The following is a 24,722-nucleotide window of genomic DNA, read 5'->3' as shown; positions in this document are numbered from 1 at the left end:
CACCGACACCGACATCGACGTCGACATTGGCAAACGGCAACGCAATCTAATGCGATTTCCTTTCTCTCACCTTGCCGCAATGGCAGTCACAACCATGGCCGCAGCCACAGTTACCGCCGCAGTTCGCCCCGTTGCAGCCTCACCTTCGGCGCCATTGCCACGACAGCTGCAGCGCGTAATTGTTTCCTTGTTAGTTGCATTTGTGGCACGTTTAGGCCGGCACGTTGACGATGAGCAGGACTGTGCGGCATTTACCCTGCCACCACAGCCCCTGCCACAACTACATGTGAAATGCATTTATGAATGGGCACCACCATAGTCGCAGTTGTCGCTAACATCCTCGCTCGTCTCCAACACCATCGTCGTCGTCGTCGTCGTCATCGTCGTTGTCGTCAATTGTAATTACTTCAAAGACTTGCGCCTGCACTTAGGTGCGTTTAATTTTGTGCATGTGTCGCTTGGCGCCTCGCATTCATTTCCGAGCAGCTAACCAACCAGCCAACCAACCAACCAACGAACCTTTCAACCAGAGCGGCAACCAGGCAGCCATGTAGCCAGGCAGCCAGATGCGCTGATTACTCACATACATAGTGCCGTACATTAGAGATGAGCATTATTTATGCGACTATAGCCCTTAGTCAGACTTAAGAGCAAAAGGCGCAGCTACGACAAATTGTGAAGTTGCATCCTTTATGCCCGCGCACACTATGTAGGCGAATGCATTTGTACACGTTTACCTATTTCAAAAGTGTGATAAAATACTAGGATATAAGAAATGTATCGCTAACATATTAATATCCTTTCAATTTGTGGATGACAATAATATTACCATCAGATCATGGACAAGCATTTCTTCATAACGAGAACAAATCTTCGTTTGTATATATGTAATCTTTATTTAAAATCTGTCCTTGGTTGGACAATTATTAAATTTTATGATAACTTGAAAAGTTTTTAATCATGCTTCTGACATAATCCAAACCGAGTGCCTGCTATATCTGATCACAATAAAATAAATCAAAAATCGTAAATCAAGTTCATGCTTTATTTAATTTTGTAGCTTGCAACAAGTTTGACATCATTTTACGATCTGATTTGTTTTTTATTGACAAAATATTAATATTAAAAAATTATTTTTTATTCACTAATAAAATAAATATATACTAAAAAAAGGTATTATTCAAAAGTAGTATTAAAAAATATGGCAGACAAAAGCGAGCATAGTTTTTATAACCTGTACCCGTAGGGTAAAAAGGGTATATTAGGTTTGTGCAAAGTATGTATCATGCAGAAGGAAGCATCTCCGACCCCATAAAGTATATATATTCTGAATCAGCATGACGAGAGAAATCGATCTGTCCGTCCGTCTGTCTGGATGAACGCGAGAATCTCAGAAACTATAAAAGCTAGAATAACCAAAGTTGGTATCCAGATTCTCCTATGTCCCAGAATGGACGAGTTTATTTTATTTTTTGGAATTTTCCCCCCTTTCCCCGCTACAGAATTTCGTCAATACCGCCCACATTTCAAAAGTTAACCAAACTTTGCACACATAATTCTTCTTCCTCTTTTTACTTCTGCTATGGGCGCATATAACTCAGCGACGGAAGTTTACCTGGGTACAGGGTATTTCACTGTCGGGCTTGCTCGACTGTAGCGTTCTCTCTTGTTTAGCTTGAAAATGGGGAAATGCAGATATCGTCACATTCTCTTTATATGATTTAATAAAGAATATTCGAAAATTACATTTACTTGTAAAATAAATATAGCAACGCACTGCTGAGTCCAAAACAGGCATTTTCTCGCATCTCTAAAACATACGCATAGCTGCAACGATATGTAGTATATGTATATGGATGGATGGATGTTGTATATAGTAGTAGGTACGTGAACCACACAGTCACCATTAACGCTGCAAATTGTGTTCTTTGTTGTGGTTACATGTGCGTGTGCATGTGTATGTGTGTGTGTGTGTGTGAGTGTGAGTGCGAGAGTGCGGCAACGAAAAAGGCGCCAAATGTGGCCCGAAACTGACATAGTTTCGCATTACGTCGCTGCTTCTGTTAATGTTGTTGTTGTTGTTGCAGTTTCATGTGTGACCAGATCGGTCAAAAGCAGGCAAGGGCGGGCAGTGGCAGGCAATGGGGACCCAACAACCCATCAACCGCCGTTGGGCACAGTTTGCAACTTGCTATTAATTCACTAGCAGGGAGCCCACGGAACGCCCGTGGCCTGTAATGGCAATTTATTTTTGAGCGTGCTGCTTTTGTTGTTGCTGTTGCTATTGCTGTGGTCGTTGTTGTTGTTGTTGTTGTTTGTTTTGTTACGCTTTGGTTTAATTGGTTTTAGTTTTTAGCTGATTTGGTTTTCGACTAGTGCATTGAAATAAGTGCATGCCTTAATTAAAAGGCAACAGTGCGTATGCGCAACCCAACAAGAGTCAACGACTCTGCAATTTTCGAGAGAAAACAATAAAGACCATAATGTTTTGCTCGCCGCACCTGAGCTGTTGCATTTTTATGACATCAGGTGCTATACGGGGGCAAATAAAATAACTGCAAAATGCTGACAGCAGCAGCAACAGAAGCATTAACAACAACAATAACAACAATAACAATAACTATAGCAGACATAACAACAGCCACAGGCTTGGGGGTAAATTTTTATTGACAGCACACTGATGGTATGATTGCTGCGTCAAAACCACGAACAGGCATCGAAGTGACCAAAGGGCGAAAACAAAAACACGAAAGGAATTACAAAAGGGAAAAAAGCAGGCAGAGAGAAAAAATGAATAGCACATACAACAAAAACAAAACGCGTTGCTGATAAAAAAAAAAAAAACGAACAGCAAATGCGGGCACGATGATGATGGCAATGGCGTTACTGATGCTGATGCCAGAAGAGGTAATGGTATTGGTGGTGATGATGATGGTGATGGTGACATGGTGTTGGCCATGGATAAGAGTGGGCGTGGCTGAGTGCAACGCCCACTGATTGCTGCTGCCCTTGTCGACACTTGAAAAATACAATAAGCGTTGGCTGCCTGGCTGCCTGGCTAGCTAGCTGGATAGCTGGCTAGCTCTCTGGGTGCTTGACTGACTGACTGGCTTGTCTATTTGCTCGCTTCGCTTTTATAATTTGCATTGTTTTCGGCCATCATGCAGTCGCTTTGTCAGACAGTCAGTCAGTCAGTCAGTCAGCCAGTCCAACAGACAGTCAGTAGAGCGTTTGATAAAGCAGACCGAAAAAAAGCACCCCGAACTGCAACAAACGCCAAAGCTACGGCCAATCAGTGGCCAATCAGGGCATGGGCTTGGGTCATGCCACAGTGGAAATTGTGAAAAAAAACGCATCTGGTGAACAATATGAGGCATTTCCAGTCATTTAAATATATTTGGTAACATATTTGCTGGTTGAAAGTGATTCTCAAAAACTTTTTAAACCCATTTTAAAAACGTTTAGCAAATTGTTTGCTGAATAAAAGTAATGTAAAGCTAATAAATATATTTTGAAAAATAATGAATGTGCGATTGTGAATATATGTTATATAAATAAATGATTTCAAATACTCCAAATGGTCTACTCTTAAGATTTAATTATTTATAAGAAATGGTGCGTTAAGCCTCAAAAAATATCTTTATTTCAAATAAAAGCATGTCGGATTAGACGATGGCTCACAGGCCTACTCTGCTCGTATACAGCATAATTCTCAGTCCTATCTTTAAAGTTTTTATAAGCCTAACTCTGATCAGACGTCTAGCAAAGCGGTTGCTGTGTCGGATAAGCCAATTATGAATATTTTTTGTATAAATAAATGAGTTAAATATAATTACAAATAAAAAGTCTGTACAGCCTCAAAAAATATCTATATTTCAAATCGAAGCATGTCGGACTTATGGAATGTTGGAAAATCATTTTAAAAATGATAGAAAATCCTGGGAATACTTTAATAAAGATTTGAATGGGTTAGACCATAGTTTACTCTGCTCATATACAGGATAATGCTCTTCTATTCTTCTTTTTTAATTCTTTATTAGCCTTCCGCTGATCAGAATCCAAACGAAGCCGTTTCTATGTCTAAAAAACGTACACTTTTTTAAGTTTACATACAATTACATACACAGTACATGTTAAGTACACAGAGTCTCATTTGATGCTGGGACCTGCTTCGATTGATTCAGATTTTCTCACAATCGTATCTCCAACTTGGAGCAGTCAATAACAACAACTGGGCAGAAGTGTATTTTCTAGTAAAGCGAGAACATGAAGAGAGGTAGATACTCGTATTTAATGAAGATGAGCATGTTCTTTGCCATTTTTCCTTTATTGAGCAATCACTGTAAAGTGAAGAAGCTGCCGTTGTTCAGTTGGTAAAACTGTCCAAGTGGCAGGCAGTTGCTGTGACAGCTACGAGTATAAGAGTCCGGGCATGGACCGGGCCTGAAGTGATTGATGGTTCATTCATGCATGGCCATGTCAATCGCTCGGCCATCCGACATTCAAGTTGCACAGTTGCAGTTGTTGTTGTAGTTGCTGTTGTTCCTTTTGTACTTGTTATTGATGTTACTTGTTAGTTGTTGTTGTTGTTGTTTGTTGCGTCGTTGCGTCGTTGCTGCAGTTTAAACAGATTAGAGCCACTTTTGTAAGCCATTTGCATGGATCTTTTTGGCAACGATGACAACATTGACACAGAAAAAAAGGGCGGCAATATATTTCAGAGCGCGTTTATTGCTACATGTTGTACTTGTTGTTGCTGCTGTTGCTGCTGTGTTTCGTTTGAAGTTTTATGTATGCTGTTGTTTTTGGTGTCGTTGTTGTTCAATTTTATGCGACACCTGCACAAACTGTCGCAGTCGGTCGAGTCGTTTATTTGGACCGCCAAATGTTGCAAATGTTTTACATGTTACCAGAGGTTTTTTTTCGTTTTTCCTTTTTTTTTTGTTGAGTTGGTTGTGTTTTTTGCATGTAGCAACATTTTATTTGCTTTGCAAATTAAAAACAACACATGTACTTTAATTAAAAAATATGCCCGCCATAGCGCATGAGACAGCGAGATAAATAAAAATGCCCTTTTGAGTTAACGAGCGTAAAAAACCCTACACCAGCACATTGGAAAATTCATGCCACGTATTTCCTCATATTTGTTCGGGCGCAACAAAATGATATGATGTGATATTTCATTTTCTTTTCTGTTGACAAAGACACAGACATACGGTATACATATGTATGTACATATATGCTGCACAGTTCAATTAAACCTGCTTGCCGAAGAGAGCCGTATGCTAAGCCGATCTGAATGGGCAGTTTTTTGTCAATACACCGAATGCAATCAGTAATTGGTATTTTAAATGTTGTTTCATTGATGAAAGCCATTACAGAGTCAAAGGGTTATAATGAATTTCGTTAATTAGGAAAGGAATGCGGTAAAAATATGGAACATTGTACGAGCATAAATGACAAAGTTAACCTGAAACTATGAGCTGGTAAATGAGGTTCAGCAACAGAGCAGCTCGTAGAGACGTCGCATTATTTGTACGCATTGACTTATCTCCAAAACACAATCCAGTTTAATGAAAAAACATAACATAACAAAAGGGTATGGCTCGTAATATAACAACTTCCAGCAGTGCGCTGCAATTCGATCAATAGTCGCTCATTTCCTTTCAATACAGCCATAATTCATGGCCTTTCAAGCGGCAGCGCAAAAATACAAAATGGCGGCACAAGCCAGAGTGGCTGAGTGGAGGGTGGGGGAAGAAAAGTCGAGAGCCAAATCGCTGCCGTATCAAAATAAACCGCGCAAGCCACAGACAAACTTTTCACATATAATGCCAAGTTGTTGAGCTGCTCAGAGTTTTTGCTACTTAAGTGCAGCTGCAGAAACACGTTTGCTGCTGTTGTTGCTGTTGTTGTTGTTGCATGCCAACTGCCAAATGAAGAAACGACAGCGAAAGAAAACTCGACTCAAACACAGGCACACACACACACACATAGATACTAGGGAGTAAGCTAAAATCGAGAGCAAGCGCAAAAGAAAATTTCTAATGAAGTTTGCAACTCGGATGCGAAAAGCACAAAAGTAAATTGATTGCAATTGGAATCAGTAGCAGAAACTCGCAACGTCAATCAAATTGAATTCACGCAGATGGCAAGCAGCAGCAAGCACTAAACGACAACGACAACGACAGCAACAACTACTACTACTACCTAGGAGTGTAAAAGTGCAGAAGATGCAGCAGCGAAGCGATGCAGAGTCAGCCTGAGGGATCCCGAGGCACGACTCATTGAGGAGGCGAACTAGAAGCCACAGCTACGCAATGCGGCAAGTACTGGCATTTTTGCCTCAACTCTTAGTTGCACAATTCCACACAGGATGTGTGCAAAGGCAAGAAAAAAGAAATGGCATGCATCATCAGTATGAAACTTTGTTAATGAAATAGGTAGGTTTGTGTCTGTCTCTCTGAGTGTGTGTGTGTGTGTTTGCAACTCAAAAGCTGTTGCAGCTGCAGCAGCAGAAACAGCAGTTGCTGATTAAAAACGTCAATAAAAATAGAGCATCGATGGATAAAAATTGCGAGCAAAGGCAAAATTAAAGTTGAATGCAAGCGGCTTGAATGCCAAATGAACTCGACTAATGAAATTTTATGCGCTCTGCAAAGCCATATCGATGCACACATGAACACCCTCGCACACACACACACACACACACACACACACACATGTCCGTGCATTAACACACACACACGCACACACTCTCGTCCTCAGTTGCCACAGCAAATTGATTGAAACTTGGTATTTGCTTCTTAAGATGTGTTCTCATGAATACAACAAAAAGTTTCTCAAACTTTTAAGAGCAAAAGACAAACTCCTTTTATTTTACCAATTTGTAGAAAGATAATATCCTTGCAAGGAGTTTCACTTTGTGTTTTTAAAGTGCACTTTTAACTCAATAAGCAAATTGTTCTTGTGAATTAACTTTTCAAGTGCGAATCAACCAAACGATTTTAGTTGATTGGTATTTTTCGTCAATTTATGATAACTAGAAAACAGTTAGTAGATGGTTTTAGAATCTCCTAAAAATATACTGACATTGTAAATATTAAGTTGAGTCAAATTAAAAATAATATTATTTACTGAACTGTTTTAGGTAACATTTCTTTTGTGATATTAGTATAGAAGGTAATAGTTTATTTTAAAATTATCCGGCGTTGCGAATGCCGTATCATTGTAGAAAGAAGAAAGAAAGAAAGAAGAAAAATTATAGCAATTTATAGTTTAAATACAACAAAAAACAGCATTGTAATTAAATTGATATTGAAATGTTTGTTATGCTTTAGCTCGTATTAGAGGAAATGTCGAATACATCACCTGTGTAAATAATTTAATAAAATAATAACACGGATCGAATTCAATTAAACATAACTTTATGGCAGCACGTCTGGAATTGAAGTGCGAGAACAAATTCACAGAAAGTGGAGCTTTTCAAAGCTCATCTGAATATCAAAGCTTTGTTTGCGAATGAGAGCAGGAGCACCTTGATCAAAAAGAGTGTGAGAGAGAGCGAGAGGGAGCGAGGGAGAGCTCATAACAGAAAGAGTAAATAATGAGACAAACCATAATATTTTCAAGCTAAACCAAATAAAGCATGTACTTACTTAACATAGAAATTAAATAAATTAAATAAATAAATAATTTGTGTTTTAAGCTTAACTAATTAAGTTGAAGAGCTAATTAACCGCAGATTTTCAACTAAATTATAGGTATATGATTTAAATAGATTGTTTGTGCATTTGGAATATGTTTTACCTGCAATCAGTTTTTCAGATCTTTATGCATTGCTTCTAACGTACCTGAAACGAGCAAAAATAAATAAAAATATTATTAGTTTAATACAGATTTGTAACAAATTTGCATGCCTTTTCCATATTCAACAATTTCCAACATTTTACAATTTCCCAATAATATTTATGAATTCCATACTTATTTTAAAATTAAGATGTATAGAAATTATTTACCCCCTAATTGGAGCATAATAAACAAAAAGAAATTAAAAAGTGAAGCTTATGAACAATTCCAGCAGACAGTGTATAATTTAAAGTTCAATAAATCCAGAATCGGTAAGGATAGTTTAAGAAAAGATTTTTGATGCTTACTCTTTCAAGAAATGACGATTCACTAACTGCATACATTTCTAGCAAGTTAAGCTTCCAGCGATTTGTGACCAAATATTAGCTGAACGGTTAAACGTTCATGATTTATCGCATTAGTATAAACACATGCTAAAGTTGGTAAGAATTTGCACATAAATATTCGAACAACCTTGCTATGCTGGCTGTCAACAGCAGCAGTAGCATCAAAAATAAATAGAAACCCATAACAGTCAACTTGAACATGAGCGGCCGACAAGAATTAAGAGAGCATTAATTTCGCAAAAACTTTTGACAAGCAGAGTTTGTGAAATTTTTGTTAGAGCTGTCTGAACGTCTCCTCTTCTGGCTTCTGGCAGGAGCGGACGGGATGGGGAGATGGGGCTGCAGCTGCAGCTTCAGCTTCAGCTTTACCCACAGTCTGCAACCCGATAATGTCTTTGTTGTTAAAGTTTTAGGACCCGTAGTAGCAGCAAATAGCAGCACAAAAGAAGTGGGAAAGAATCATCAGCGACGGCAGACGCTTACATTAAAACAAATGTCAGACTGTGGCATTATCACTCACAGCCATGAGCAGCAACAGCAACAGCATCGGCAAAAGCAGCATTAGTACATAGTAGTGGTAGAAGTAGCATCCGCATTAATGTGCGGCAAGTGTGGCAAGTAGCAAGTATAGCATGCTTCTGAGCGTTAGATAAATAGCATGGCGGCGGCAGCATTGCGTGCCCGTGGCCGTTGGACGACAACGTTGACAACTAAACACAAAACTGCCAGCGCAAAGTGATTGTCTGCCACGCCCACCCGCACACAAACACATACACACACACACACACACACACACACATCAACACAAGCCTTAGACAGTGACGAGGTCAGCGTCAGGTTGCTTGCTCATTTTGATGGCGACGGGTGGCAAAGTCGCGCGTTCTACTGTGCAACATTTGTCAACATGCCAAGCGGCATTTAAGGTTGCCACTGCGCACATGTGTGTGTGCCTGGGTGTGTGTATGTATTTGTGTTGGTGTGTGGACTGCACGCTTGACCTGGCGCTGTTTTAACTGTGGTTAACATATTTTTCAAGCGCTTTTTGCGGCCTGCAGCGTCAGACGCGGGCCAACAACTTCATTCTTACTTTTGTGTGGTTTTTATGGTCAGTGTGGCCGCTGCTGTTGCACTCACACAAACACAAACACAAACACACATACAAGCATACAAATACACATTCAAACTAAAACCAGAAGCTGCGTGTTAATTTTACATTTTTACGCTTTCATGGCCGTCACTTGCGTGTGGAATTTTTGCTTCACAATGCGCGTGTGTGCGGCTGCTCTCATTGCTACTCTTATTCTTGTTGTTGTTGGTGTTGTTGTTGTGATTGCTATTCACACTATTACTATTGTTGTTGTTAGCTGGTCTCTCTTGATATTTGTTCTAGCGGCTATTCGTTTAGCTCATTGTTTCATTAAATTTTAAGTACTTTTTCATTTTTTTTTTCGTTGCAGTTGTTTTATTGTTATTGCTGTTGTTCTTTGCCTTTATGACCGCAACAGTTTAGCAGTTTATGCTTTGATATTTAAGTCCGGCCATTTTTATTTATGGTCGCCCGCCTTTAGCTGACTTGGCATGTTTAACTTAGATTACGTATACGCCATGCTGCACATCTCACTAAAGCGCAAAATGTCAGTCTAAAAGTGCACAATTGTGTATGGCAAAGTAAATGGCATTTATCCCCTGCACTTTATTATTACTAATTCGCCCTTTTTTCCTCTCTCCTACTCTCTCTCTCTCCTTCCATCGCTCTTACGTAAAAATGTCAGTGAATGTGTTGACTTTTTGCAGTAAAAAGTATGCTATTTTTTACGAATGCTTGTTTGGTCAGCGTGCGAACAGCTTTTTGGCTGCTTCGGTTCCACACACTTGGCACGACATTACTTCATGCTCTCAGCGCCATTAAAACTATTTTTTTGAGTGCTACCATAAGCGGCTATAAATTTAAATTATTGGCTATAAATTCTTGGCTACGCCAATGTGGATTGTCAATAGATTGCAATTTATGTTAAGCGACAAAAGCTTGATAAAAACTCAAACAACAAACAAACTGCTGACAGATAAACAGAAATTGCTAAAGAAGTCTTTTTGCGACTTTTTGAGAGTGAAAGTTGGATGATTTTAATCAATTACTACAGCTCTATATTTGAGCTTTCGCAAACTTTTAAGAAATACATATATTTTTAATCATTTTTAGTACATATTTAATACTTAGGCCAAAATTGTGTTTAAATATAAAATGTCTGCTTGTATATATCAATTAATTTATCTTAATGAAAGCAGTTAATATAAATATTATTGAGTTTAGCTTCGTTTTTCCGGTGAATATTCACGAACAACATTTACTTTTTGCACAAAAACATCTTTGAGTTTTGATTTGCCTTTCTTTAGAAATTAAAGAAAGGAACTTTAACAAAGGCAAACAAATAATTCGAAATGTAAATAATAAATTCAATTTATCTGCAATATTTTCAGTTTATTAAATTTCTTTAATATATGAATTTCTTCAATATAGTTATTTAATATAGAAATGTAAATAATAAGTTCAATTTATCTGTAATATTTTCAGTTTATTGAATTTCTTTAATATAGTTATCTTCTTTTATGCAAATTAAAAAGTAAGCCAAGTTCAATTTCAAAATATTCGTTCAATGTTCGCCGCCAAAAGTGCTCTTTAGCAGGCACCTACATTATGTGCTAATTCCTAGAAATATTTGGTATAGTAGTCGTCGAAGAAGCTGTAGTCAAAGTGTCCGTAATCGGCATAGCCCTGGTACTGATAATAGCGCTCCAGTGTGTCTATGTGATTAATCGTGACATCCCTGAAAAACATGTTGGGCACAAAGAATTCATTTAAATCGATCATGCGATTGAACGGGTATCCAAATGGCTTGCTATCGACAAAGCGACCTCCCATGCCAATGCCGCAAGAGTAGGGGTAGCCAAACGTAGAGAATTCTTCATGTGTATTAGGTGCCTCGTATGGCGTAACCATGAAGAACATTTGCATTGGCATACCATTTGTGTGACCGCTTGGCAATAGTAGACGATCGGGGAAGCCGCAAAGGGACTCACTCCTGTTCAGGGGGAACTCATACTTGCCATTGTAGGCCATCATTACGTCATAGTACAATTCTGTGTAGGTTGTACGATCCTTGATGGTCCAGTCAAAATCATTGGAGCTGCGCTCGATCACGTTGCTGCCACCAGTCAAGTCATAGAGAAACTGGTCCAGTTCGAAGAAGTTATCGCGGTTATCTTGTAGCGAGATGATATGACCGTCTTCGTCGAATTTGGGTCCAATAAATGCACGAATGACTACCTTCTGGGCCTTGGCCGCTTCGATAGTGTAATTGAAGGTGAAGGGCTTGTGGTTGAGGCGCATCTGACGTGCGTAGAGGGACTTATCCCACAAAAATTTGCCATCCTGGAAAGTCATCTTTTCTTTCAGGAGATTGGTTACATCAAAATCTACCAGATCGTGATAGGTGGTTAGTTCGCTGACCTCGACCTGTTTTATAGTCACTCCCGGAAACAAAAGCTGTTTCTTAGTGTATTGTTGTAGATCGTTTTGAAAGTTGAGGAATGCCTCACTTTTCTTCTTGTGAAACATGTATTGAATAGGATCGCGGTTCATCGGCTGAAAGTTCAGTTTGACATCCATTTGACTATAGTCATTCTCAGCGAAGGTCAACAAAAAGTTTTGATAGATCTTCTCCATTGACTCCGGTTGTTGACTATCTATTACATGTCCATCCTCTGTAGCGCCCAGCTCGATAGGCATTTTGATGGACTTCTTGCGGGACCTATATTTAATTCCGTTGTAGAAGGTTAGGTGAGGATCATAGCGCATCTCTATATTGTGGTGCAAGGGGAATTTTGGTATTTCACCAAATCCATTCGACAAACGCTCCATATAGTAGCGAGAGAGTAGTTGGCGCACAATGTACAACCAACATTCAGCACGACGATCGTTCGTCTGAACAAAAGAGTTTTCATCGAAAAAGAATGCGTAGTTTAAATTAAAGTAATACCAGTAAGCATTCCAGCCCACGTCCTCAGCAAAGTAGGACAACTCCCTCTCCATGTTGGCAGCACCCAGATCGCGGGTATAATCAACAGGCATCCACCAAACTTTGCGGTCCTTCATCATTGTCAACCACTTGGCGTTCTGATTAAATTCGTGGATATTTTCACGCAGCATGAATTTTTGCTCAGAATACCACTGCTTATCAAGACCCATGAGCTTCCACCACTCCCACAGTTTCCAGTTCTTATCACATCCTTTGTCCATATACTCTTTTTCATGCAGGTTCTTCTTAACCCACTTTTCATAGTCGAATTTCTCAGCCTCATTGATAAATTCGCGGTTGAAGAAGAACTGCGGAAATATTTCATTTATGGAGGGTATCATCAGACCGTGGAGGTCGTCGCGGCGGATGACAGCGAGTGTCAAGGCGTAGACAAACATGGCCGCGTTGACGTGCATGCGGGCCCAAGCAGCATTGTGCTTAAAGGTAGTCCAATCCTTGGCATAGTAGAAGAAGTTGAAGAGGCCGCGAGCTTGTTTAGCATGAGGTATGATTAGTTCGTCGAAGAACTCGCCTTTGGGCAGAAGGGCGTTCATCTCGTAGGCTTCCCGAAATCTTTCCATGCACACGTCAAAGCGAGTGTAGTATGATTCATTAAAGTAGAATGTCTCGCCGGTTTTGATATGCTCATCAAACATCAGCGGGTCCTCAACACGATAGATAATTTCCAAAATGAATTTTTGTGTCTCCAAAAATATCGGCGCTGCAATCTGGACTTCATGTATCATGAAGGAACGCAGCGACCACGCAAATGAAATTCAATAAAAGAATGGCAATCTTCATATTGATTTCTGTAGGAGGAACTTACTAATCGACTTCAACTGCTCCGGACTAGACCCAAAAGACACGCTCCAATGAATAAAGCGAGTTGCTTTCTAAGCAGGTTCCCTTATATAGCACAAACCCTCGACTACCAACCATCTGGTTATTTATTTATTTATTGATCGACAAACAAAGCTGCCGATGTAGAAAAATAAAAAGTCAAATTAAAAAGTAAAAAAGGCCCATATAATTTAAAAAATAATAACGAATCCGACTCGATGGGGGAATTTTAATTGCTCAGCGCCAATCTATACCTCGCCTCACAGCACAAAGCTGTCAGAGACGTCATTATACTTCACAAAGAGGAAATACATATAAAAAAAATTAATATAAAAAATAACAAACAACAGAGAAAAAGATGAAATGAAAGCAAACAGAGTAATATTAAACATGTACTTTAAATTAAATTTGACAAAATGAAAAATAACACAGTATATTAACAATATAAATAAAAGTACATTTTTAATGAGAACAAGTTTGTGGTGTTCTCAGGTTTAAAATAGCCCTTCAGTAAAAACACTAATCATTAAAACAAAATTAAGAAATGTAAACTCCCAGTAGCGAAAATGGATTCACAATTAAAAACCACAAAAGCATCCAAAATACGAGTATATTATAAATGTTGAAGCATATGAGTATTAATATAAGTATGCACATGTGAAGTTTCCTGTAGCAATCGAATAAATCAATTAAAAGAAAATATACAACATTTCCTAATTTCAACTTAATTGACGAAAAGTGTTCAAATATGAAAGTAAACTCAATACAGTTCACTACCTTTTCCAAATGCAGACAGAATCAATATAAAATTCATAAAATTCGAAAATGCAATCACTCATAGAGGTTATCTCAACTGACTTTTGCTAATCTATTCGTAAGCGACGCATATTGAACATAACCTTTAAACCTATCGGTTTCCATTTCCCCTCCATTCCACAAATAGGAAAGGAGCTGACAAATGGCAATTCGATTGCCTGAATATGCCATAATATGTTTTTCCTCTATGCATTTGGCAGCATAACAAGCATTTTCTAAATAATCCATTTTTCACATTTTGAACGAAAATGTGTACAATGAACTGAAAACCGATGCACAAACAAATTGTTTTGCTATGGCAAATTTTAAATAGCAAAATGCATTTTTGATATTTTGCCCATTTTCAAATGTAGCCGATGCCGATGCCGATGCCGATGTGGCAGAGGCAGAGGCAGGGTTGTGGGAGGGAGAGGGAAATGCAAAACACTTTGATCGCCTTACAGTGCACGAACATGGGAAATCAAATGATTTCCGTGCTAGCCGACAACAACAGACACAACAACAACAACAACAACAAGCGGAATAGAAAAGCAGCAAAGACGAGTGCAAAGCAAGCGGAAGTGTTGCTGCCACTGTTGCCCTCCCTTTATGCCACACTGCCAGCACTGGTATCTACCGCTTTACTTTGGCTCGGAAAATACAGCAATTTACCTTTCAACTATTACTCTTAAACGTGCACTACGGTAAATGCACAAAGCGAAATCAAAGTGGCATAAAAGCGCACCGAAGACATATAAAAATAAAGGAATGAACTGATAGATAGAACTGACAGACAGACAGACAGACAGGCAGGCAGGTGGACAGACAGACGTTCAAACTATCAGAGACTGGCGGCTTAACCCTTTTACAACATATCTAATGCTATTATAAGACATCGAGAAATAGGGAGCTGGCGAGAAATTAGAAAAAAATATTATTGTATGCATTGTATTGAGGAAGTGGGATTTCTACTTTTATTTCAACTATCAATGAAATTGTCAGTAGAAGCGAAGGGGTGGGGGTCTGTCAACGGCCTCTGATGCCCCCCCCCCCCCCCCCCCCCTCTCTTTGCCACATTTCTGTGACCCAAGGAATACTTGCATATACATACTTTTTTTGCATTTGCAATTGATTTTCTACTTTGCTTTGCCAACTTCTATTCATTTTATGGTTAGATGTGTGTATGTGTGTGTCAAAGCAAGACTCAAAATGGGCGTAATTGTGTAAGGCGTCGCTTTGATTGCGCTCTCGTAAGCCTTTGCCATGACTACGCGTTTTAATTAAAAAGCATAAATTGCAGGAAACTGCAAATGCTTTTCCTTATTAGCACAAATTGATTTTGCCTGTCGCAGGGCGGGCACCTACCTACTACTACTTATTTATTTTGCATTAGCACTTTTAATTAAACTCAGCTTGCCGGCAATGCCGGATCACTGCAATCATTGTAATTAAATCAATGAATGATTCATGTGAGTGCGCTCTTGGCGCCTGCATTAATGCACCGGCCATGTACTTAAGACAATTGAAAAAAAAGATTAAATAAAAAATAAAATACCCAACCAGCAACCCAACCGCGTCACGTTGCCAAGTAGATCCAAGTAGATAGATAGCAACGACTCCCGCCAGATAACAGGCACAGTGTGAAGCACTAAGGGGTGAAGAGGGAGAGAGAGAGAGAGAGTGAGAGAGAGATAGAGATAGAGAAGGAGAGCGGTAAAGTTGGTAATGGAAACGGAAACTAAATCAGCAGTACTTGCTGCTTCGTTCTGCTAATTTTAGTGCCAATTAATTTGATGGCAAACACTTGCAGTTTTACAGCCCATGGCGTCGCTGACTTGGAAACCCAGGTAAGCAGGCTGGCAGGCTGGCCGACTGGCAGACTGGTAGGCAACCCTACTTTCTACACTAGGCAGCCTCTAGGTATGCTTTAATTTTGCAAAAAGCTCTGTTGACAGCCTCAGTTGTGGCGCCTTCTTTGCATGCATGTGCATGTCTGCCCGCCTATATCTGTGTGTGTGTGTGTGTGTGTGTATTTCTGAAAATTAAAATAAATTCAACGTGTTTATTGCATTTGCGTTGGGTAATTGCGTATACAATTTAATACGAAATTAAAAGTCACTTTTTTGCATTTAAAATTTAAATAGGCTTTCAATTTAAATGAAATGGAAAACATAATGCGCCCCGAAGGCACTCATGTATGATAAAGTTCATGTGGATGCTAATTTGTGTGTGTGTGTGTGTGTATGTGTGTACGTAAGCATCCATTGCTGTAATTAGCTTGTGGCCATTAATTGCTGAGAGCAGTGTAAATGTTAAAGCGCCAAAATTAATTAAGCATTTCACAGCACAGACATACTATATCCATACGAGTTGATTTATACAATAGACCTCAATAAACTATTAAACTATTCTAGAGACAGTGCTACACAATTCTTATATTGTACGTGCTATAATTGGAAAGCGTTCTGCTGATGAAAAATCTTAATTTTTGATTCACCTCTGATTCCTTGATTTGTCCACAAGACAATTAGCCATGTTGAACATTCTCGTTCCGCTAAACGTTGTTGCTTCCGGTCATACGAACTGCTGTCGAAACGTGCCCAAAGCGCTTGTCCATTAATGGTAATGCTCATACTTGTAGTTAGCAAGAAGTTGTCAGTTGTCAGACGTGACTCTCAACAGAAAACGAACAAAAGAAAGCAGGCCTGTCTGCAGGCATACGAGTATAGGAAGGTAGCTAAGCCAGACTCAGCACTAATTAATGTTAAAGCTATAAGATTGTGGAACATGACACTGATTTTTTCCACCAATCTTTTAAAAACGAAATTATCTTTACAGCCGATGCACATGATGAAGCTAATTATCATATATTAAAATAGTGCTTAAGTTATGATATATATTGAAAAAACTGGCGGGAAATAAATAGCATACAAGTATTTTTAATAAAATCCTTATAATTAGTTTTAAGAAATAATATTTGCGCTCTTTAGTTTCCATTTTAAATCTGACAAGCACTTATAACAATCTAGAATCTATACTTCTTAGTACAAATTATGTTGTTATGAGATGTTCGATGCTACATGAAGAATGTTATGCTTTATCCGAAAGTTGCTTAAAAATCAGTTGCGATATAAGTATATACCCCAAGGACATTAAGTGGCATCTAATTTTCCGAATCAAAAAATTATGAAGTTGTTATTCTTAACAACATCGAAGGTAGCCACAGAAGTTTTTTTTCCCCATTTTCCTGCTAGTTTCTTTAGAATTTTAGGATTTTAAATTGAGTTGTTTTATATTTTTTATGTAAGCTTTATTGGCCAAATATTTGATAACTATCTTTTATAATAGAAAATGCTTGGTCCCGAAAATTTTGGTTTCTGGTGATAATAAGTAATAAACATATTGCATTATTTTCTATATATATAAAATATATTAAAAGCTACTATGACCAAAAAAAAATAAGAACGCATTTTTTACAATAATATTTTGTATTAATTCTCTCTTATATTAGCTATAATGCTTTAGTTAACTGTCGAAGTTACTCAAGACGATAACTTATTTAATTCAGTTCGCCTCTTTATTCATCAAGCAAAAGCCCTTAAATGGATAGAAATATTGTCAAGACTGAAGAAATACCTTAAATAGCATAACATATTTTAGAAGTACGCATTACAAATGCTTTTCATGTCAGCGTTCACTTATTTCGAATGTCTTTTTTTTCCACCATATTCCCAGGTTAAACAATTCATGCATTTTTATTTTATTTCTTATATATTTTCTGAAGAATGTGGAAAAGTAATTACTTTGGGTATGCCATGATTTCATTTCAAGATTATTTTCTTGCGCCAGATCTCGATATCCCATTGTTCACAATTGTTCGCCATCTTCTTCCAATTTCCATTTTCCATCTTCCACTCGCCCACGCTTTTTTCTTTTCATAATTTATACATATGTATATCAGATTCAGCGTCTTTGCATAAGCTCTGCTACGCAACTTTCATATCTATGCATTTCTCTACGCATACGCACACTCCCCCTCTCCCCCCCACCCCCCTGAGCAACCACACACCGTCCATCTTAATACAATTTGCGTTGCCATGCAGCTGTGTCCCAATGCTGTCAGTCAAGTGCTGCTCGTCTGCTCGTTAGGAACACCTTAGCAGCCCAGCCAACTTAACTTGTCAACGTGGCAGTGAGATCCTGAGACAAAGGGACGGTGGGCGAGAATGAGGGCGGGGGGCAGAGAAATGTCGCATATACGAAGTAGGTTTTGTATGCATGTATTTATGGGTGTGTGTGCTCGTACGTGTGAATGCACAGCAGCCACGATGCCTGTCATTTCTATAACTACTTTTGCAACTTCTAGTTAACTCACACACGCACACATGTGCGCATTAAGCACTTAAAAGCGCACACATGCACACCCAACTTTCACATGCTGTTGGTTTCGGCTGCCAACGTGTTTATGTCTAAATATGAAAGTGCTCGTGTGTGTGCATGTGTGTTTGTCTATAAATGTAAATATACACTCAGGAATAAACGGAAAGAACAAAATTCCATAACACTATTCATACCATATTTTTTGACCATTTTTTATTTGAATAAAGTTTCGAATTAATTCCATTAAAATATTAAAAAAAAAGAACATTGTTTGAAAAATGATTAGAATTGAAATATCGTGTGGACTCAACAATACAGAGTATATAACGTGTCCATTAGAAAATATTCAATTGCATTCAATTGTACACCCAATGCTGTTAGGTAGTTTTGCTAGAACGGAAATTCTTTTTTTCTGAATAAATAGAAAAAAAATCCAAAACGCTTTTTAATATCATATAGTTTGTACTATTGTAAAGTTTCGAAATAATTGCATTAAAAAATTCTAAAAACAAAAAAATACTGGAGAAATTTTATAAATTTGTTTACAACATCAACGCCATCGTTTCAAAAAGAAATGGAATTGAAATATCGTAAGGACTTAGCAATACAGACTATACAGACTATACAAGTATAATAATTCCCGCCGTGTCCATTAGAAAATATTCAATTGCATTTATTGCAACATACACCCAACGCTGTTAGGTAGTTTTTCTAAAACGGAAATTCTATTTGTAGATCTTCATTAAAATATTAAATGCAATTTTGGCAACTCAGCAACAATTTAAAGCCGAGAAATCGCGTGACTATCCGGGACGCAGCTGATTTTTACCGGGACTATTTAAAATTTCTTTGGTGTATGCCTACAACTAGAACAACATCGCAACAATGAAGAAAAAAACCACTAGTAAAGATCTAGGACAAGTGCTTTTTCAGAATTATTTTATCGAAGTGCCGTTGGTTATTTACATCACTACTACTTGTAGTAAAAAAAAATTCTTTAATCATATATTCCGAATTTTTGGCATTAAAGCACTTATTTCCATTTGGCAACCAACAATCACATTTGATTTCAGATTTCATTAAGAAATCATTCTTCTTAATATAGGACCTATGTATTTTTCTGAGTGTACACATGCAGTGTTTCTGCGTGTGTGTGTGTGCTTCTCCTATACTTACATATGCACAATTACATACATTTTTAAGTTTGTATGTACGTTCATGTGCCTGCAATGTCTAACTGTCGTTGTTGTATTCATAACTACTTTAAGCTTATATTCAGCTTAGCCCCATTCCCTCCAGCCTCCAGCCACCAGACACCAACCTCCACGATCTTAACGCCCTTGCCCGCACATTCAACGGCAACTCGCACGCTTTGCATTTATTAAAGTTTTATCTCATTATAAATTTCTTTGGCTGTTGTAAAATTTTTTCATGCCTTGTAGACAATGAAGACAGACAATGACGTCGTCATCATTGTAGTCGTCGTCGTCGACATCATCATCCGTATAGTCCTCGTTTCATGTACACCTGTTTTAAGTTGTTTTTATTGTTGTTGTTACAGCCGCTTCTTCCTCTGCTGCTGCTGTTGCTTCTGTTGCTGCTGATGTGCATATTTGAATACACTTTTGGCTCTGGTTCTGGTTCTGCTGTGCCTCCCTTACACACTTTTTTTTGTCATTCCAGTTGCTGTTGTTACTTTCATTGTTGTTGTCGTTGTTGCAGCTTAACTTAAATCTCTCTTGCTTGCTGCAAGTTTAAGTGGATTTCCCTGGTAAAGTTGGACAGGTAATGACAGTTTTGTCAATAAGTTTCTTCTGCTCTTCTTTTTTTACAGCGCCTTAAAGTAGGCATGCAAAAATATTCCGCACAAGTTCTTTTTCCAACTACCTTTAGCTTTTATGGGTATGGCATGGACAGCTTTAGAAAGGATTCTGCGACAAGACTCAATAGTTTCAAAAGTAATTAACTCTGTGGCCTCTTCTTTGCTTCACACAAACTTGCATTAGAAAATGAACAAAAAAAAAAAAAAAACACACCAGCCTAGGAGTGTGGCAGATTATTATTGAAAAAGACTTTTTATTAGGAAAAAGTTCAAACTGTTTATGATGCTGAAAGAAATAAACATTCTCTTATTGTTCAACCATTTCTATTTTGTATAAATGAAGTCATAACTGAGGAAAAGAAGTTCAAAGGAGTGCTTTAGCATAACAAAATGACAAACTTTAATCAACTGCGGCTAGAGTTTTGAGGGGTGACAAGTTAATCTGTAATTAATAAGAGACCAAAAAATTGGCATGATTAGTAGCAGCTTAACATAACAAGTATAGTACTATACTTGAACGAACTTGTCACATCAAATGCCTTATCGTTGAGTTGAAGTTTATAATTTTTATGCACACTCTTAAACACAGCTCAAGTAGCTTTAAGAAGCATCCAATGTATGGGTGCGACGTTAGTTTTATGGTGTCAAGCCACAAGCTATTCCCCAAGGTCTGCAACTGTAGGGGAAAATACTGATTGCGCGAGAAACCAACAAGTATTAAGAGTGTTCAATTCGTTGTAAGAGGCCACCGCTCCAAGAGTGGCTTTTTAAAGTGCTTGAAGTGGAAAAGCTGAATATTTTCATCAATCACGTTCATACATACGTGTATGTAGCGTTACGATTAGAAACTCTTTCCTTTAGCGAAAGGTCTATATGTATATTAAACAATCTCTTAATTCATGTTGATGTAGTATATTAATGCTAATGTAATTTTTTTCATAGCAGAATATTTTTCTATATAGTTTATGAATAAAACTATATATAGCTTTAATCACTTTAAATATAAAACTACATTTAATAATTCGATTAAAAAAAATTTTTTTAATTCTAAAATCATGGGAAAAACTTTTAAAATATCTTAATAAAATTGTATTTATATTTATGTGAAGCGTACAATTAGCAATAATTTTCTTCGTATATTAGATATAATTTTTCATCGCGCTTTTGGGAGAATTCTTCCTATGAGGTATTTTTTAAAGATTTCCTTTCTCAGTATATGTTCTCAAGCTGGAAGAATTATTTTCAAAAATTGTTTACTGCGAGTATATCTTCAATTTCTCAGATTTTAATATTTTTTTTGACTAAGGAATCTTTAAGTTGTTTTAATTTGTGCAGGTTTTGCAAATTAATGATTTCTCGCCCTGTAAAAAATTGTTTTCAAATACTAACCGACTTTATTCATCACTTTATGTCGATTGTATTCTTAGGTTCCAAAATTATTTTTCAAAAAATCATGAAAAAGATATATTAGTACGTCTTCTTGAATCTTGCTCCCTCTCCCACCCTCGGTCTCTTTTAGCTCAATAGGCTCAAGTTATTACTCGACTGCTGCTACATGACTGCCCATCAACTAACTCACTTTTTAACCCGTTAGGGGCACCACCGAAATGTATTAAGTTACTTGAAAAGTTTTACCGTTTCGTGCGAATTCTCTTTTTTTTAATTATTTCTACGGCACGGGTTTCATTACACACTTCAACGAGGTGGGAGCCTTGTATCGTATCCTCCATCAAAAGTAGAAGTGCAAGCACAGACGCCTAATTGCATGCCACACACTCACTTTAAAAGCTAAAAGCACAAATTAGAAATCCGCAAAAGTCTCCGTCCAGGCCCTTTGGCCTAGCAACTAATTCACTAAGCCTTTGCAGTACCGCTCTGTAGAGCAAACAAAAAATTTAAATAAAAACTTTGCCATTTAAAATATGTACGCATATATAGAGTTGGTGGAAAAAAGTGAAATATTACATATGCACACCCCATAAATATACCTACTATATAAATTATACGAAAAGCATTCACTTTGTAAACTTTTTTTCTGCCCAGTCCGACACACACACGCGCACACAATTCATAAATCGCATCCACATTAAAGGGTGCACAGCAGAGGGAAGAATAAGAAGCGAGCATATATGCACATCAACATATATACATATGCATATATATATAATCTTTTTTTTAATATTATTTCGCTCTCTCACTCAACATTCATTAAATTTAGTTTTCCAGCTGCTTTTATTTTACGGCTTGTGATATTTTGTTCAACTTTTTCACTTATTTAAGTAGCAAATTTTTGTGCATTTTCAAATATTTGTGCAACGCTTCAACTTTTCCCGAGCACAATGACGTTGATGATGATGATGAAGGCATTGAAGTGTGCCCAGGTGCGGTGGCTGGGACAGCAATTTTGTTAAGCCAAGCGCTGACAGTGAGTACGAGCAGCAGTCCGAGCTGTCCGAGCAGTCCGAGTCCAATAAGCAGAGGCTCAGCTCTAACAGCATGATTCAAAACTGTGTTCCAGTCATTCAGTTCGTAATTCAGTCAAAGTCTTGGTAAGCCCAAAGTCGCTTGTTTGTTGCCAAAAAAAATGCTCAGCTGTCCCAGCTGCTATTATTTTCGACAAACAACAACTTCTCGTACGTACACAAGTACTACTCTATAGTGTATGCATGAAGCAACCTGCCCTTGTCTGCTTGGCTCTGTCATGTCCTATCATGTCCTTTTGCCTTGTTGCTGTTGCTGTTGTTATTGTTTGTATAGTAGTTGCCTTGTTTCTGTCTTTTTATTTCAAAAATTTCAATTTAAAGCGCCACTCCAAACAATTTTCACAAAATTTTGCATGCCACAGTTGCATATTTATATATGTATGTATGTATAGTATGTGTCTGCAACGTCCACTATTGCTTGTATTTTATGCATTTTGCAAAGTGAATTTATGCTTATTTTACCGCGTTGCGTCCGAAAATTTTGTAAACAGGCCAGCAGCAGCAGCGTAGACGACAACACTGAATGAGTGTGAAGGGGAATGGTAAATGGGGAGAGAAATGAGGGTGCGGCACAAGAAGAAAAAGCGCAACATTTATGCAATTAAAGCCAAATTAGCAATGAATGCAACTCGAGTGCTTATGGAGGGTACAAAAGTTGCCATCAAACTTTTGCCTTTTGTAAAGTTTTCTCTTTTGCATGTTCGCCCTCCCCCCTAACCACCTCGCTCCCATTCGCTCTTCTTCTTTCTCATTCTCTCTTTCCCTCAATATCTGCCTACCGCCCATTCTCTTGCTTAGCGTGCGCTTGTTATGCGCAAAAATTTCTGCAACGCTTTCAATGCGCGCTCACTTTGTGTAGTTCGCTGCACACACACACACAAATAAACATACATACACACACACACACACACACATAAATGCATTCATATAGCAGGAGAGAAGGAGAGGAGACGCAGAGAAGCAGACAAACAGACAAACAGACATACAGCTTCCAATTAATTTAATGCCAACAGTCTAATGAGCGTTTAAGCTTTGAAAAGCGTTGGCAAAATTTTTACCCAACTGTCAGATGGGCGAATAGACAGTAGCAGCAAAGGACAGGGGGACGAAAGGACAGACAAAGGGATAGACAGAGAGATATTCATAAAGATAGCGTACGGCACATTGCGGCATTTAGCGTTTGCGCTTATAAGTATGCTACGCTTTTTTACAATTTTGCACCCCATACCCTCACACAGTGGCGCACGCGTTGCAGTAAAGGCAAATTATAGCACTTTATGCGCCATAATATATAACCACTTGTGCTGCAGCTGCTCTAAATATGTCCGACCATACATACATATAGATATATGAGTTAATGTGTGTGTGTGTGTGTGTGTGTGGAGTGCATAACTCAAGCACTTTGGCCTGCGTTGTCTGTAATCAGCAAAAGCGATTTAAGGCACTTTTGCTTTTGTTTATTATTACAATATTATCTCAGCTTTTATTGTTTGGCATGTCCGCCACTTGAGTTCAACTTAACTTTGACTTAATGGCTGTTGGCTGTTAGCTGTTGGTTGTTGGTTGTAGCTGCGCCATTGTTGTAAGCAAAGGCTTGTGGTACCCATCTATGGCAACACATCAAAGAACGTGCTGCTGCTTCTGCCTCTGCCTCTACCTCTGACTCAACTACGCTTGCAGTTGTCTAGCTTAAAAGAAGGGGGAGGGGGATAACAGAAGCTGAAGCAGTTGAATCAGATCATTCATCAATAATTATCAGACCGAAACGACGATGAAGGGGAGTTTTGCGAAAATTGGGCTTGACGTTGCCACAACAATGTTCAGCCCAACTAATTTATGCCAAAATAGTAGCACAAAACGTAAGACTAATGACACTTTGCAGTAGCAGCAGTAGCAGCAGTAGCAGCAACAGAAACAGCAACAGCAACAACTACAGAAGTACAGGAAGAGGAAGCGGGAGGAAGTGAGAGCAGCGGGCGAGCAAACACGCGAACATGGTAAAAGTTTTTGGGCATACAGCCTGCCGCTGCCTCCTCCTGCCTTCCGCCATCTGCCATTCGCCTTCGATGCCGACACTGCTGCCAAAACTGTACACTGTGGCGGGGCTGTCATGCCATGGAATGTAAAACTT

The 24,722-nt window shown here is 38.3% G+C and overlaps 1 protein-coding gene and 1 pseudogene across 1 annotated transcript in view; both read right to left on the bottom strand.

Annotated features, from left to right (window-relative positions):
* LOC115623206 (glucose transporter type 1) overlaps window positions 1–24,722 on the bottom strand; it is a 139,365-nt gene that overhangs the window by 88,057 nt on the left and 26,586 nt on the right. The window lies entirely within an intron of this gene.
* Window positions 10,903–13,072, bottom strand: LOC115623205 (annotated as a pseudogene).

Source organism: Scaptodrosophila lebanonensis, unplaced genomic scaffold (assembly GCF_003285725.1).
Source record: "Scaptodrosophila lebanonensis strain 11010-0011.00,11010-0021.00 unplaced genomic scaffold, SlebRS2 tig00000043-arrow-pilon, whole genome shotgun sequence".
Classification (NCBI taxonomy): domain Eukaryota; kingdom Metazoa; phylum Arthropoda; class Insecta; order Diptera; family Drosophilidae; genus Scaptodrosophila; species Scaptodrosophila lebanonensis.
This window is presented reverse-complemented; position numbering and strand designations above follow the sequence as displayed.